At 47.5% G+C, this 16,699-nt stretch overlaps 1 protein-coding gene across 2 annotated transcripts in view; it reads right to left on the minus strand.

Moving 5' to 3' along the window:
- Nucleotides 1–16,699, minus strand: part of TMEM273 (transmembrane protein 273) — a 34,975-nt gene that overhangs the window by 14,024 nt on the left and 4,252 nt on the right. The gene's annotated exons all lie outside the window — the stretch shown is intronic.

The following is a 16,699-nucleotide window of genomic DNA, read 5'->3' on the forward strand; positions in this document are numbered from 1 at the left end:
AGGCAGGGGACAGGGCAGGGCAGAGCAGGGCATCAGCAAGCGAGGCCAGCGCACAAAGGGGACAGTCTCTCCCCTACCCCCTTGACACATGAACATCTTTCCTGGGTCCTCCCCTGGTGACCATCCCTCTCCACGTGGAGCATGCAGCGTAAAAACTTTATATGAGCCCGAGATGAAACTTGAATAGAGAAGGAAGAAAGAACACAGAGTGAGATGGAAAAAGTCAGAGAGCCAGAGAGAAAGAAACACAGAGACATGGTCACGCATGGGCACCCGGAGCCTATGCCACAGGAGCTCAGACCTCTGGCAGCAGGGCTGAGAAGGAAAAAGGAGAAAGAACATTTAATGTCACAAAAGGCCAGGTGCTGCCCTGGCTCTCTGGGCTTCAGGCTCTTCTACCACGTCCAAGGTCAGGGACTGAGGTCAGGGACTGAGGTCAGGGACTGAGAGAATGCCTTCCGTGGGGCCACTGCTTTTCCACCTGCAGGCACAGGAACCCGGGCGGTGGACACATCCGGTCCCAGGAATTCCTGCTAGCCAGCCAGATGGCCACTCGGCGGCAGCCTTTCCCCTCCTTGGGGAGGGAACTCCCTCCCTGCAGCCTTCCCCCTGCACGCTCCGCTCGGTGTCTCTGCCCCGCTCTCTAACAAGCCCCTGGGTGAGGATCTGTCATAAACACACTAGCCCAGCTGACCCCACCACCCGCCTCCTGCCAGGGTCTTGAGCTAGAGGAGTCCCTCCTGGGCCATAGACCCCCGGTGAGCCCCCAGTGCTAATTTCCCCTGACTCTGCAAAGCAGCTGGAGGATGGATGGGCCTAGCAGCACAGCCAGAGGCTTCCAGTGTGCCCCTGCGTTGAGACCTGTGCGAGCCCCAGGAGGAAGCTGCCGGGCACATTCTCTGCTGGAATTCTCTGGGTTCTCTTGCAAGCAGGAAGAGGAAGGTTAGCATCCAGAGGACCGACTCTCCAACCCAGGGGAGAGTCCAAGGGGACTGAGCAGGGGCTGGCCGTACCAAGGCCAGTCTCCCTGGAGGCACGCAGGGGCTGTGCTGACCGGTTTGCCAGGCGGTAGTGGGCACAGTGCTGGCCACATCTGAATTGACTGCCAGCACTCCTGGGACTGCCCACACTGAAGCAGGCGCAGGGGTCGGGAGCAGAGGTCCCAGAGCCCAGCCCTTGCTGCCACCTAGCACAGAGAGCAGGGGGCTGCCTCTAGATGGGTCTCCACCCTCACAGTCTTCCTGTGTACCCAGGTGCTCTTGCCAAGCCACACACGTGAGGCTACACTTGTCCAGGTCCCTGCTTCCTCCTCCTGCCCCATTTGAATATGCCTCTGGAGGACGATATCCCTCCCCGCCGAAGTAGCCAGCCTCCAGCCCTCTTCTCTGCATCTCCTCCCACCTCAGTCATGCAGAGCACGGTCTGCTTCTGCAAGTGGTTTCCAAACGGGAAGGAAATGGTCCTGAGACCTTGAGGCTCCCTGGGTCCCCTCCCCTGGGACGTGAGAGGGGAGCCTTCAGGGGAAGGCAGCAAGAGGGCTGCTCTCTGAGAGTGAGCTAAGGGCACAGCAAGGCTCTGCCCCATTCAGTTGGAATCTGACCCACTGAGAGCCCGTCCCTGACGTCCAGACCTCCTGCGCTGTCCATGACACCTGTTGGGCCCGCCCTCAGTGGGGACTGGCACTCTTCACCACCCTTATTTGGGCAGGATCAGGCTATGTGGTTCCCGTTGTGGAGTAGTGGGCATGCGAGAACTCAGATGTTGTTCTATAAGTAACTAAACTAAAAATAGAGAGAAGCTGCCCTCAGTGTTTGTCAGTGGATGCCTGGTCATTTTCATCCTGGAACTTAAATATTGCAGAATGGCTCCTAACTTTAGATCTCATTCTAACATCCCCAGCCAGGGGAAGGGGTTTCAAATGTCGAGACAGGCATCCATCATCTCCTAACACAGTCTACACATAGGCATGAAGTGCCTGCAGTGTGCTCTGGGTAGGGCATCCAAGAGCAACCCAAGACACCTATGCCCTGTAAAGGAGCTCACAGAGTGACAAGACAAAATGAAAAATCGGAGTGTCACAGGCGATGTCCAGCACTTCCTGCAAACCTCCGTCTCCACTAGCTAGAAGTCTAAATGGAGATGTGCAGAATGGACACCTGCTGTGTCGCCTGCACACCCCCGCTCCGACCCCTCAGCTGCTGGCAGTACCTTGTCATTCCTTTGGGAACCACCTCCACGTGATTCGCCCAGGGCTGGCCCCAGGATGGATGCATGAACCCTACCTGATTAGCATATTCCATCTTCCTGTCAGCAGTGATTGGCTGAGGGGTGGAGCAGGCCAGTAAGACTCAACTCTGGGACTTGGAGGGAAATATGGAGAAACAGGAGTACCTTCTGGAATTGGTAACTGTGGGGCTGAGGGGGGCCCACTGGATCGAGAGAATCTGCTAGGATTGAAGCCCCCACAGAAGAGGGTCAAGCTGAGACCAAGTCTTAAAGACACCTTTTGAGGGCCTGAATCCAACTGTGCCTGAAACACCTCTTCTTGACTTTTCAGTCCCCTCAGTAAGGAAACACTTTCTTTATCTTAATCTAATCCAAGCTAAGTAACTGTCACCTGCATCAGAAGACTCCTGATGACTGGGGTGGCAGGTCCTTCATAGAGCATCATTGGAAATCAGGTTGGCAAGGCAGGGAGGCGAGTAGAGGAGGCTGGCGGTGAACAAGTTGCTCACACCCCAGCCTCTAATAAACCCAACCAGGATCAGCAAGCAAAGCAGCCACTGCACATGCTGCTGTCTTTGATGCAACACCTTCCTTGTTCCCATGGAATGCTCTTACTTATCCTTCAAGACTTAGCACAGGGGCGCCTGGGTGGTTCAGTCGGCTGAGCGTCCGACTTTGGCTCAGGTCATCACCTCACAGTTTGTGGGTTCAAGCCCCATGTCGGGCTTTGCACTGACGGTGTGGAGCCTGGAGCCTGCTTGGGATTCTCTCTCTCCCCCTCTCTCTCTGCCCCTCTCCCACTCACTCGCACGTGTGTTCTCTCTCTCTCTCTCTCTCAAATAAATAAACATTAAAAAAAAAGACGTAGCACAAAGCCACCTCTTCAGGTAGTCCCCATTCTCTTCATTTGTTCAGGATCACCTCTGCCACCTTGTCACACCTCTGCACCTGCTCCACTCACACTGCCCGGCAGGTTGTTCTGTGGCAACAAAGGACCCCCTTCAGGATGATATGTGAGATTCCTCAGAACTCAGATTCTCTTCCTGTGAGATGCAGAGAGAAGATGGAAGGAGAGAACTCTGAGCTCTCTGGGAAGTGACCCTCAAAACCACTGAGCATGAAACCAGAAGTGGCTTCAAGTGATAAGACTGAGTATCTGGGACTAAGTGATAATGACGGCTCAGAGGGAAGAAACGCTCAGCCAAGGATAAACAAGTGACTTTTGCTCCTGCAACCCTGAGACGGGAAACCCTCATGGAACAGACACGAAACACACAGATCGTATGTGGAACACACATGGAACACACATGGCTGCTGTTGCTGTGGATGCCTCTGTCTTTCCTGCCCGAGATCCCAGACCAAGTAAAGTGCAGCCAGGATCCCACTGGGAGAAAGGGTCAGAACGGGAATGGGAAGTGCAAATGGAAAGGGAACAGTCCAAATATTTCTCACACACAGTTTGAACCTGGGCCTCCCTTTTCTCATCCAAAAATGGGGACATAAGACCCGAATGTGTAGAAAGGACTCAGTGAGACAGCGTCTTTCTTTCTGCCCGTTTGTCCTGAGCCTCCCTGAAATGTAAGCTGATCTCGGGGGCCCCCACAGAATACAAGGTGTGTTTCTCTAGCTGAGCTGGTTCGGTGCTTGTGGGTGTTTGGTACCCCTTGTCTTCCACAGAGCTCGTGGATGGGTGCACTTTTCAGAAAGACCAGGCAGGTGGTCCTGGCCCTTTCACTCCTCCAGGGGGCCGTTTGATGCTACGAATTAAGCACATGTGGTCTGAATGTGGGAGGAAGGCTTCTGTCCTCTCCCAAACGGAACACCGGAGAAGCTCTGGGTTAGCCTGGGTGTGGAGCGCTCCAGCTACAGGCGGCGGCTGGGTGTGTGCTGGGGTCTAGAGCCTTCCTCTGACGCAGCTCTGGATTTGCAGAAACCTTAGGCTCCCTGTTCACAAGCCCAGGAACCACCGGAAACTGCTCTTCCTCGATACTCTTTCCCCATCTTGTTAGACTGACTGCAGCTACCAGCTCCAAGTAATCAGGACTCGGCCGCTCCTCTCCCAGGACTGAGGAGTTCCTCCCTTCCCATGAAGGCTCCCAGACCCAGGGCAGAGCCCACACCTGCCACAGCCTGCAGGTTCCAGAGATAGAAAGTAAAAGGGAAGCTGAGGAGAGAGGACAGCTGAGCACAGACAGCTCCAAAGGGGGGCCTCTGACCATGACCAGAGGGCACAGGAGTCAGACCACCAGCTCGGCAAACCCAGATCAGCACTGAGGCTGCAGCCATGTGCCCTGGCGCCTGCAGAGTGGGGAATTCCTCGTGTGGGTTCCCAGGAACACAAGGAAGCAAGCAGCCACAACCATCCAGGCAGATCACAGGGGCGTGGGGGGTGGGGGGGATAAAGGGGGGGAGTACCCCAGCCCAGGGGAGTCCGAGAAGGTCCTTGGAGGACGCATTATTTAAATTAAAAACGAAAGGACAAGTAGGACCTAGTGAAGACAGGGGCTGGGGGTGGGGGCGGCCGTGTAGTGGAACCAGGCAAGGGGAAGGTGTCCAGGCAGAGGAAAAGGCACCAGCAAAGGCCAAGAGGCCGGAGGGGGAGCCAGGGCTTGGGAATGGAGAAGGCAGCTCAGCGAGTCGGAGCAGCAAGGGGGTAAACTGAGGCTCTCGGGGTTCTCCAGAGGATGAGAATGGGACAGGACAAAGCCACCATGAGCAGGAACTAGAGTCTGGAGGCCAACAGGAAGAAAGAGGGGCTGACCCAAGGCTACAAAACACAAGGGAAAATACCTCCAGCTTCTAGAAATAGCATCCTAATTAAGAGGAAAATAATACTGGTGGGTGACCAGACAGTATCGAAACTTGTGCCTACTTTGTTTTTCCTGAACAATCTTTGCTAATTAATTCTTAAAGATTCACACACGGGGATTAAAACACTCAGCTAAAGAAGCCAAACTGATCAATACCTTTCCAGGCTAATGGAGGGACTGGAGGCCGGGAGCCGGCTTCGGCCCAAGGTAGAACCAAGGACAAGGGCACTCCAGGAATGAGAAGCACTCCCAAAGGGGCAAGCCCCCCAGGGTGTCCCAAGTCCATGCTGGCCAGCAGGCGGTGACATCAAACGCTATCACACCAGGCAGGGTTGCTGCTGAAACATTGAAGGAGCCAGAAGTGCTGGAAGCCAGGAGGAGCTTCAGGCTGCCCTGGTGGGGTGGGTGGTGTTGTCCAGGGAAGGCGGGCCCAGCGGGCCCGCTATGGGAACACCCGGCTAACCCTACACATGCTGGTTGAGGGGGTTGGTCCATCTTTGAATGTCTCTGTGGGAGCATGAAAGCTTCATATGACTGAATGCATGGTGGGTGGAAAGGAATGATACTTGGAACCAGAAAATCGGAGTTTCCATTCTGCTACTGCTCAGCCAGTGGCCTTGGGCCAGGCGTGACTTGACTCCCAGCTCGGTGGCCCCTCTGCAACAGGGCTGACCATAGGAAGCCTGCCGAACAACACAGAGGGCGTTGCAGGGATCCCCTGAAGGTGTATGGGCACCAACCGAGGTGCAGGAGGGAACCTTCCTGCACAGGCCCTCAGCCACCCACTTGAGATGGGGTTCTCGACTTTCCTAGAGGCTGTGGGAGATGGGGGGGGGGGGGGCAGAGCGTACCAGAAAGCAGCTCTAGGCAGAAACTCAGGTCAGAAAGGAGACTGTCGTCCCCATCAAAGTTATCAGAAGTGGCAGAGCCGAGCAGAAGCCTCCAGAAGGCTGTATGATTCCAGGTGGGGGACCGCCCACCCACTCAACCTTGGGGCTTCAGACCAGAGAAGGCCCGTTTGCAAGAGTGCCTTTTCAGAGAGCGCGGGGAGGCTGGAAGCAGTGCAGAATAACTAATTAATGATGGTAAAGTATTGTGGACGGGGAAAACGCTGCATAACCGCTAAGTGGTGGGGTTATTATTATTCATGCAATATTCATACTGTGCTCTTCAGCCTCTGAGAAGCTCCGCTCCGCAGTCCTCAGGGACCCGGCGGAGGGAAGCGTGTGCCCAGGGGGCGGGGTGTGGGACGACAGCTGGCCTGGTCCACAGGGAAAGGGCCATGACACTGCAGCAGAAACAGCAACATCCAAGCAACACAGGAGCCACAGGAGCTTAGCAATACCACAGCACCTGCCTCCATCCACCAGGACAGAGGTTCTCTGAGCCCTATTGTGTGCCAGGGTCTGTGCTGGGCATTTGTTTTTCAAGAAAACTCCTTAAAATTTGCAGGGCCGAGGGCATGCCACAAGTCTAAATAATTAAGAGTTCAAGATCCATCCACGCATGGCCCAGCCCACATGCTCCTGAGGGTCCTGCTGTCCACTCCCCTGGGTTACCTTTCCCAGGGGAAAGCGCTTCCCTGCTGAGGGCCTGAAGGCTAGCTGGTCTTCTGGGCAGAACAGAAGGATGTGGGGCCGGGCCTGGGCCTCCTGCAATGCCAGGACCCTGCAGGACTCATGACAGGGCCTGGCCCAGTCAGCCTTCCCAGCGGCCTCCTCCCCAACACCTTGCTTTCCTTCCTGGACTTCTGGCCAGAGCTGAGGCATGCCTCCCAAACTAGCTTGCCAAGTGGAGGAAGGAAGTGAGATTTCCTGGTTATCCGCCAAGGAGTGCCTGTTGGTCACTGAAATAAAAGCAGCCCCTCCCTTGCTGTCTAGTTTCCAGGCCCCCACAAGGCTAGGTTTCCTCTCTGGACACACCACCCCCCCTTTGGGCCGCCTGGTGCACACACAAGTCCCCCTCCCATATGAATGTGTGCTGAACTTTGAAAACACTTTATAACACCAAAAAGAAAAAAAAAAGGCTTTGTATCTGGATATATGTGTGATATGGGGGCCCTTTCCAGCCAGAGTGGGGACAGGGACCTCTCTCCTGGGGTCCATGGCCCTCATTTCTCCAGGAAGCCCCAGCAGGTCAGGGGCCATCTCAGGGTCACATGACTGAATAGAAGAGCCTTAGGGTTTGAGTCTGGGTCAGCCTGGCTCCAGGAAAGGGACTCACACCAGCACACAGGCTGGACAGTTTCTCAACGTGTCATGTGTGGCTCAATGAGTAGGGCTCATCCGCGGTATGGGGGGATCTCTGTTCTCTGAGTATCCCCAGAGCCTTCTCTGGGTCAGCTCCCACCAACACTGTCTTCTGTGAGGCTCGTCATGGGCCAGCCACAAGCCATGACGGATGCCAACACCTCAAGTCACATGCCGCTTCCAATGGGGAAGTGGGTATGAGGCGTGCAATGTGGCCTACAAGCCGGCAGACCCTGCTGGTGTGGCCCTAGACAAATCCAGCCTGTCTTCTCTCTCCCAGGAGGGTTGCCTGCAGCCGACCCACCCGCTGCACCGCAGCCGACAGGCTCTTCCTCCAGCTGCAGCAAATGCCCTGCGAGATAAGCCTCACCTTCCTCCCCGTGGCTCACCAAGCCCTCCTCCACTAGCCTGTGCTCACTGCTCAGCCTCACCCAGTTTTCCCCTCCAGGCCAAGCTGCCCTCCCCCTCCTGCCTCAGCAGGGGCTTCCCTCTCTTCTCAGAGCTCCATCCTTCCTGTCCCAACCAGATTGGTTCCCGTACCCCGTTCCTGCACCCAGTTCCTGCAGACTGGCTCCTGGAAGCTGAAGTTTCGCTTCATGCACCAATCAACTCACCAACAAGTGCTGGTGCGGGGCGTGTGCTGGGCGGTGGCCTGGAGAGACCAGATCCTTGCCCCCAAAGAAGTCAGAGCACCGCGGGGAACGAGATCCCAAACAGGCACATAGGAAGGCAGATATGCGATTAGGATTGTGAGGAGATCTATGAGGGAGCATCTCCAGGGCTCTAGGAGCAGCAGCACGAATCCCACACAGAGCAGGTGACTCATGAGGAGGCTTCAAGAACGGAACTTGACAGATATCCCAGGGGGCTGGGGCGCAAAAGCATGGGGTGATGCACATGATGGGGCTGAGGAGGGCCTGTGGACACAGTAAACGCTTGGGCCTGTCCTGGCAGCAGGGGGAATCTGTTAAAGGATTTTAGCCAGGCAGGCACGTACAAGATCAACTCTCACTCAGCAAGTCTCCTCCTCCAGGAAGACCTCCCAACACCCCAGTTCGGAACAGAGGTTTCTTCTCTGGTTTCCTCCGTGTTTCCTTCATCTCAGCACTTAACATACCACATTGCGACTGTCCTTCCTATAGACTGTCAGTTCCTTCAGATAGGGGCCTGACGTTGTATTGCAGCAGAGCCTGACAGAAATCAATATTTGCTTAATGAAAGAGAAAGCCCCAGTGTCCATGTGTCCCAGGACAGCACGGTGGCCCAGGAGCCCAGCTCCACACCTTTCACCTCTTCCCCTGGACAGCAGCTTGTTGACAACACGGCCCAAAGGTTTGCCTAGGTTTCTGAGGGGGTACAGCCAGATTCCAGGCAGAAATTCCCCAGCTGCTCATCCGTTTTGTTCAGATGAGCAGGAGAGAGAAAGCCAGTTCATCTTACTGAGAACCATTAGCCCCTTATTTAATGGAATCAAATTTAATAAAAGGAGCAGTTCAAGCAATTCTGGAGGATAAATGAGGGTCTGGATGTGACAGAGATGCTTACAGTGACTTTAAGGAGGAAGCACAAGTGGTTTAATTTGGAAGTGAGTGAAAAAGTCTGCTGATCTGTGTGCCAGCCGGGCCAGCTTCCGTCCAGGGTGCAAGGACCACGGGCAATTCCCAGCAGGCACTGTGCTGAGGTCACCCCAACTGCCCTTACCCCATGAGGCGTGTTTCTCCCCTCAGGATCCCCTACCTAGATCAGTGCCGTATGTTTGAGAGATGTTAAGTATCCCAGGCCCCTCCCCAAGGAGCTTCCTCCAAATCACCCATCTGCCAGGCCTCTTAAAAACTCATTTCAGGCCCCCATCTCTGGAATGCAAACTAGAATAGGCTCACTTTTCCCTATTCCTCTCATTAAGTATAGCTTAAAGCCTAGATGTTACACGAAAACAAACATAAGAAAATCCTAAAAGGTGTAGAGAAGAAGGCAAAGTGGCTGAGGACCTTGGGAGCCCCGCTGGACACAGCCTGTGGCCTGAGGTCATAGTGTGGCTGCCACAGCTCCTAAAAATATGAGTCAATAAAACAGACTTTCGCTCTCCTCTAAGATTTCTAAATTATGTGTGACAGTTCAGGCTAAAAAATAACACGTCTATTGTAGTTCTCAGTGTCTGTAGAGGAAATATTGAAGAAAGGGACAGAGAAACAATTGCCTCTTTTCACTTGAACTGTGAAAATGTTGACAACAATAGATGGTGATACGTTATGTATACATAATGTAATACCTACAGCAACCACTAAAAAGGCTATGAAAAGCAATATGTTCAAAAACACTACAGACAAATCAAATAGAATTCTAAAAGATGTTCCAGTAACATACAGGAAGGTAGGGAAAAGAGAAATGAAACAAAGAGAACAAGGAGAAATCGAAATATAAAGTGGCAGACTGAAGGCTATAACATAACAATGTAAATTGTAAATGTGTACCAGTTAAAAACATAAAGTCTAAATAAAAAATGATTGAGCCATATTCTGTCTACAAGAAACTCACCCCAAACATGATATAGATAGGTTGAAAGTAAAAGAATGGCAGAAGAAATGCAGGCGTTAGCAAAAAGAAAAGAGACATCAGTTATATGAAAATCAGATAAATTTCAGAGCAAAGGAAATTATTAGGGCCAGAGATATTACATGACATTTTATTACATTACATAATTATAAAAGAGTCGATCCACCAAATAGACATAGTAATCCTAAATATCTATAAACAAACAGCAGAGCTACAAAATATGTGAAACAAAAACTTATAACACTGAAAGGAAAAATAGACAGAGGCACAATTAGACTTAAAGGCTTCAATCGGGGCACCTGGGTGGCTCAGTTGGTTGCATACAGCTTCGGCTCAGGTCATGATGTCATGGTTCGTGGGTCGGAGCCCCGCATCGGGCTCTGTGCGGACAGCTCAGAGCCCGGAGACTGCTTTGGATTCTGATCTCCCTCTCTCTCTGCCCCTCCCCTGCTCACACTCTGTCTCTCTCTCTCTCTTAAAAATAAACATTAAAAATCAATCAATCAATCAATCAATCAATCAAGGCTTCGATAACCCTCTCTCAACAAGTGGTAGAACAACTAGACAAAAAATTAATGATGATATGAAAAGAATTCAATGACACTATCAAACAATAGGACCCAACACCAGCAGAATAGGCATTCTTTCAAGCCCTTATGTAAGATACACCAAGATATCTAGACTATATTCTGCATCAAACCTCAACTAAATTAGAATAATTTAAATGATACAAAGTGTGATTACAATGAACTCAACTAGAAATTGACAGTAGAAAGATAACAGGAAATTTTCCAAATGCTTGGAAACCAACAATACTTTAAATAATTCATGGGTCAAAAAGCAAGTCCCAAGGGAAATCAAAATATTTATTTACCAGGGCGCCTGGGTGGCTCAGTCGGTTGAGCGTCCGGCTTCAGCTCAGGTCATGATCTCAAGGTTTGTGAGTTCAAGCCCCGCGTTGGGCTCTGTGCTGACAGCTCAGAACCTGGAGCCTGCTTCATATTCTGTGTCTCCCTCTCTGTCTGCCCCTCCCCTGCTCATGCTCTGTCTCTCTCTCACTCTCAAAAATAAATAAACATTAAAAAAATATTTATTTATCAAATGAAAATGAAGACACACATATCGGGGTTTGTAAGTTGCAGCTAAATCAGTGCTGAGAGGGCAATTTATATCATAAATGTTTACATGAGAAAAGAGGAAAAGTCTTCAAACAATAATCTAATATCCCAGTTGAAGAAACCAGAAGAACATCAAAATAAAGCTAGAAGAAGCAGAAGGAAGTAAATAATAAAGATAAGAGCAGAAATCAATGAGATTGAGGAGCACCTGGGTGGCTCAGTTAGTTAAATGTCTGATTTTGGCTCAAGTCATGATATCACAGTTCACTAGTTCGAGCCCCACATCAGACTCTGTGCTGATAGCTCAGAGCCTGGAGCCTGCTTCAGATTCTGTGTCTCCCCCTCTCTCTGTTCCTCCCCTGCTTACACACACACACTCTCTCTCTCTCTCAAGAATAAACACTAAAAAAATTTTTAGGGGCGCCTGGGTGGCGCAGTCGGTTAAGTGTCCGACTTCAGCTCAGGTCACGATCTCGCGGTCCGTGAGTTCGAGCCCCGCGTCAGGCTCTGGGCTGATGGCTCAGAGCCTGGAGCCTGTTTCCGATTCTGTGTCTCCCTCTCTCTCTGCCCCTCCCCCGTTCATGCTCTGTCTCTCTCTGTCCCCAAAATAAATAAACGTTGAAAAAAAAAATTAAAAAAAAAATTTTTAGAAAAATAGATCAGTGAAATTGAAAACATAAAAATAATAGAGAAAATCAATGGGGGAAAAAAACCAAAAACAGTTCTCTGACAAACTGACAAACCTCCAGCAAGGCTGACAAAGGAAAAAGGAGGGATGACGCTAATTACCGGTATCAGAAGTTAAACAGGGATATCACTGCAGACCATGTAGACATCAGAAGGATAGTAAGGAAATATTGTGAACAACTCTACACACAAAAACTAGGTGACTTAAATAAAATGGACTAATTCCTCAAAAAGTACAAGCTGTCACAACTCACCCAATATGAAACAGATACTGTGAACAGCCCTGTAACTATTAAGGAAATTGAATTCATAACCTGCAACCCCCCAAAAAGAAATCTGCAGGCCCAGACAGTTTCAGGGGAGAACCCTAGCAAACATTTAAAGAAACACATACATCATTTATACACAAATCCCATCCAGAAAATAGAAGAGGAGGGAACACTTCCTAATTCATTTTATGAAACAACATTACTTAAACATTAAAACCAGAGAAAAAATGGTGCAGGGGAAAAAAAAAAAAAAACTACAGACCAGTATCCCGCATGAATATAGATTCAAACAGCCTTTCCAAAATGTTATCAAGTAGAATTCAGCAAAATGAAGGAACTACATCGTGACCAAATGGAGTCTATTCAGGGATGCAAGGCTAGTTGGATATTCCAAAATCCACCAATGTAATCCACCATATTAACAAGCTGAAGAATAAAATCACATGATCATGTCAAGCGATGTGGGAAATGTATTTGATAGAGTTCTACAGCCACTCATGAAAGAATATTTGGAAGACTAGGAAGAGAAGGAAACGTCTTCAACTTAACTAAGAAACTATAAAAAAACAACAACAACAAAAACAACAACAACAACAAAACAACACCCTGCAAGTAACATCTTACTTAATAGTGAGAAGCAAGACGCTTTCCCACTAACATCAAGAACAAACAATCTGCCATCACCCCACCTGTTCAATAAAGGACTGGAAATTCCAGCCGTCCAATAAGGCAAGAAACAGAAACAAAAAGCATACCTTTCAGAAAGGCAGAAATAAGACCATTTGCAGATCTTGATCTATATACAGAATTGCAAGGGATCTAAAAACTAACACCTAGAATTAATAAGAGATTTCGTTAAAGTGGCAGAATACGAGATCGACATACATGAATCAATTACACGTCTACATATCGACAATTACACATAGAAAGAGCAAATTCACATACAACACAACTTACTATCACTCCCCCCCAAAATACTTAGGTATAAGTCTAATAATGCATGTACAGGTCTCACATACTAGAAATTCCACAACAGGGGTGACTGGGTGGCTCAGGAGGCTACGCGTCCAACTCTTGATTTCAACTCAAGTCACGGTCTCATGGTTAGTGAGTTTGGGCCCCACGTCAGGCTCCTTGATGTCAGCAAAGAGCCTGCTTGGGATTTTCTCTTTCTCTCCCTCTTTCTGTGCCCCTCCCCAGCTCTCTCTCTCTCTCTCTTTCTCAAAATAAATAAATAAACATTTTTTAAAAATCCACAACAGTAATGAGAGAAATAAAGAATCTTAACGAATGGAAATACAAACCCAATTCATGGAAAACACAACATAATAAAAATGTCCAATCTCCCCAAATTGATTTATAGATTTAACGTAATTCTTATCAAAATCCTGGCAAGATTCTTTTGTCGAAATAGATAAGATTATTCTAAAATTTACATGGAAAGGTAAAAGAAATAGAATTGCTAAAAAACTTTTTTTTTGAAAAGTAAGGGTACCATCTTGAAATATATATACCTACAGAAATCAAGACTGTGTGGTACTGGCAGAGGGACAGACGCATATACCAATGGAAAAGAAAATACGACCCAGAAATAGTCCATAGAAGTATGATCAACCGATTTCTGACAAGGGAGCAAAATCAATGCAACAGAGGAAGGATTGTTTTTCCCACCAATAGTTCTGGGGCGATTGAATATCTACAGGCAGCAATAACAACACCAATTAAGCATCCTGAGCTAAATTCACAAATAACTCTAGACGGCCCATAGATTTAAATATAAAATATAAAACTATATAATTTTGTGAAAGGTGAAGTGGAAATGGGGTGATTTATGTCAAGGGATTTTTAAAGGGAACCAGGAGGCCATGAAGGAGATGGGACTTATGTACATCCTCACCGGGTAGAACCATGAACTTTTGAATTGGGCCAAGCTGCAAATATTGCAAGGACTCAGCCTGAACACCTACCTACCTGCTTTATACGGTAAGAGATTGCTCAGCGATAGCCTTAGTAACCAATTATATTCAGTCAAGATTACTTTTCTATTGCCGACAGCAATGGAAATTCTTTGTAAACAACATATAAGCATTCCCTTTGTCTTTAGACACCCTTGACTTCTGTCCCCTGGAGGGGAGCTATTTGGATTGCTGCCCAAACCTGTGTTTCCTGAATTGCAATTCTGAGGCCCCAGTCAAGGCCTTTTTGTTTTTATTTTCATTCTATTCTATTCTATTCTATTCTATTCTATTCTATTCTATTCTATTTTTTAGTTGACAACTTTTAAAAGAAAATGTAAAATAAAGTCTTGGAGACTTAGGGTGTGCATGGTGAAAGCTTCTCAAATGGGATATCAAAAGCATGATCCATAAGAGAAAAAATATCAGTAAATTAGACTTACTTAAAATTAAGTACTTTTGCTGTGTGAAGAACTCTGTGGAGAGGATGAAGAGATCAGCTAGAGACTGGGAGAAAATATTTGCAGGTTGCATGTTTGACGAAGGACTCATGTTCAGACAAATTAAGAACTCTTAAAATTCAATAGAAAAGGAAAAACCAAGCAAACCAGTTAGAAAATGGGCAAAAGTCATGCAGAGAATTCTTGCTTGATCAAGACATTTTGCCTCCCCTTTCTGGGGTCATGACTTCTTCCTTCACCTTCTGCAGCCTTTCTGAGTGACCCTAGTGTATCGTTTTCTTTTGTTACATTTGTTGTAAACTGTTACACAGCAAAAGAAACCCAGCAGTGAAGAATTCTTTCGACCTGGAATCCACACACTGCTCGACTCTGAAACATTGTGTTGGCAGGAATCTGAAACAGGGGAAAAGCTGTCAGGAAAGATTTTTACAAAGATCTCAGGGACTAAGAGCCAAGGAATAAAGTGATGACTTTGACTTGTAAGATAAAAACGAATTTAATTCTCTTTACCCAGGCCTCTGCCATCTTTTCATTATAAATTAAGGGGGGGAAAAGCCTCTGCTCTCTTCAATAACTCTGGCTCTTTCAGTGAAGAATGTTTTAGCCACTGGAACATAATTAAAGTGATATTGTATTTCTTTTATTATCATGATTATAATAATACATAGATTTCAGCGGGTGCTTTCCAACAGAATTAAAACAGAGACAGATGGCTGACGTTTTGGTTGGAATTAGAGACCATAGGAATATTTTATATGGCAGCCTTTTAAAGAGGAAGGTGCAAACCTCTGAGAAAATGCCTTAGAAATTTCACCAGACCTTATCAATAGCTATTCTTAGAACAGTATTTTAGCAAAATTTAACAATATGGATCAGTTAGTAATTAAGTGGCAAATAATTTATTTAGAATTGTGACAAACATAATCCAAAATCTAGTTGTAAGTCTTTTATTATTATGTACATGAGCCTTTCTCAGATAGGTATCTTAATGCTTCCAAATGCAAAACCCTGAGAAGGACCCAAGAGCAGTTATGCTTTTCCTAGCATGAAATGGATAACTGAAATCATTAGACTATCAAGCAAACTCAAAAATGAGGAATGTTCTATGAAAAAAAAAAAAAAGGAGATGGAAGCTTCGAAAATATCAACCATAAAAGACAAAGGTTGTGCCGATGTTCCAGATAAAGAAGGCTAAAGAAACAAGGTTATCAAATGTAACACCTTCCCCTGCACTGGGTCCTTTGCTGAGTTCAGTGAAAACTACAAAGGGCATTGGTGGGTGCGCTGAAATACTAACTGAGACAGTGAAAGGACTTGTCAATGTTAACTTTCCTGTCGTTGATAACTATGCTGTGGTTATGCAAGAGATGGTCTCTATTTTTAAGAAATACACACTGACAGGGTGCCTGGGTGGCTCAATCCGTTGGACATCAGACCTTGGCTCAGGTCATGATCTCACAGTTCCTGGGTTCCAGCCCAACATCGGGCTCTGTGCAGACAGCTCAAAGCCTAGAGCCCGCCTCGGATTCTGTGTTTCCTTCTGTTTCTGTCCCTCCCCTGCTCGTGTTGTCTCTCTCTCAAAAATAAATAAAATATAAAAAAAAAAGAAATACACACTAATGTATTTAGAAGTTAAAAAAAATATGATATATACAACTTACTCTCAAATGGCTCTGAGAAAAAGATCTGTCTCTCTCTAAATATGTGTGTGTGCGTATATACATATATATGTGTGTGTATATATACATACACATAAACATATATAATATATATTAATTTGTTTTATATAAACATATCTCTCTATAGACAGCACATAAGATAAAGCAAATCGTAATTTGATTAAGAAGTCAGCAAATCATATAGGTGTTCTTTGTATGATTTATTCTTACAACTTTTCTTTAAGTTTGAAACTATCTTGAAATAGAAGACTGAAAGAACAGTTTTAAAAGTCATGTCAGTTTTCCATGATGACACTACTACTTTCTATTCTCAGCTGGGAGGCAGTTTGGTATTAGAGCTAAAAATACAGCTTTTTGGCATCAAAATATTTGCATTTGAATTCCAGCAGTCCCACTCACCTGCTGTGGTGACCTCTGGTAAGCTACTTTATCACTCTGCGCCTCAGTTCCCTCATCTGTGAAATAGGCATGCTGATAAGAGCATCTGCTTTGTGGGCTATTTGTGAGAAACAAATGAAACCTACATAGACGTGCTGGGCGAGGCACCATGCTGAGAATCAGCTTTCAGGAAGTGGGTCGTTATGATGCTTTCCAGAAAAGCATTCTACATGCAAGGGAGAAGACATAGTAAGAGCTGAGTTTAATGCCAAAGAAGGAGGGGGAAAGGGCCAGGGAGAGGGAAAGGGAGAAAA

This window comes from Herpailurus yagouaroundi, unplaced genomic scaffold (genome assembly GCF_014898765.1).
Source record: "Herpailurus yagouaroundi ecotype Mexico unplaced genomic scaffold, PumYag 163, whole genome shotgun sequence".
Lineage (NCBI taxonomy): Eukaryota > Metazoa > Chordata > Mammalia > Carnivora > Felidae > Herpailurus > Herpailurus yagouaroundi.